This window comes from Python bivittatus, unplaced genomic scaffold (genome assembly GCF_059951505.1).
Source record: "Python bivittatus isolate LINGU-HERP-01145 unplaced genomic scaffold, Pbiv_v1 ctg000440_np1212, whole genome shotgun sequence".
Taxonomy (NCBI): Eukaryota; Metazoa; Chordata; class Lepidosauria; order Squamata; family Pythonidae; genus Python; species Python bivittatus.
This window is the reverse complement of record NW_028277063.1, coordinates 7811774-7812035: the sequence shown is the minus strand read 5'-3', so window position 1 is coordinate 7812035 and position 262 is coordinate 7811774.

Genomic DNA, 262 nt, shown 5'->3' with positions numbered 1-262 from the left:
AACAACAACAACAACAACTATTATTATTATTATTATTATTATTATTATTATTATTATTATTATTATATTTCTACTGTGCCCTTCCAACCATCAGGCATTGAAGGAAGCCAACAGCATAAAAAAATGAAAACAGTAATGAAAAAAAATCCTATTAATAGAATTCTATGTGGTTGAAGAGAAGGGTATTGACTCCTTTCTGAAATCAACGAGCTTTCTCAGAAGGAACTCTGAGTAAATTAACAAATGGACCCAAGTTGTCTAA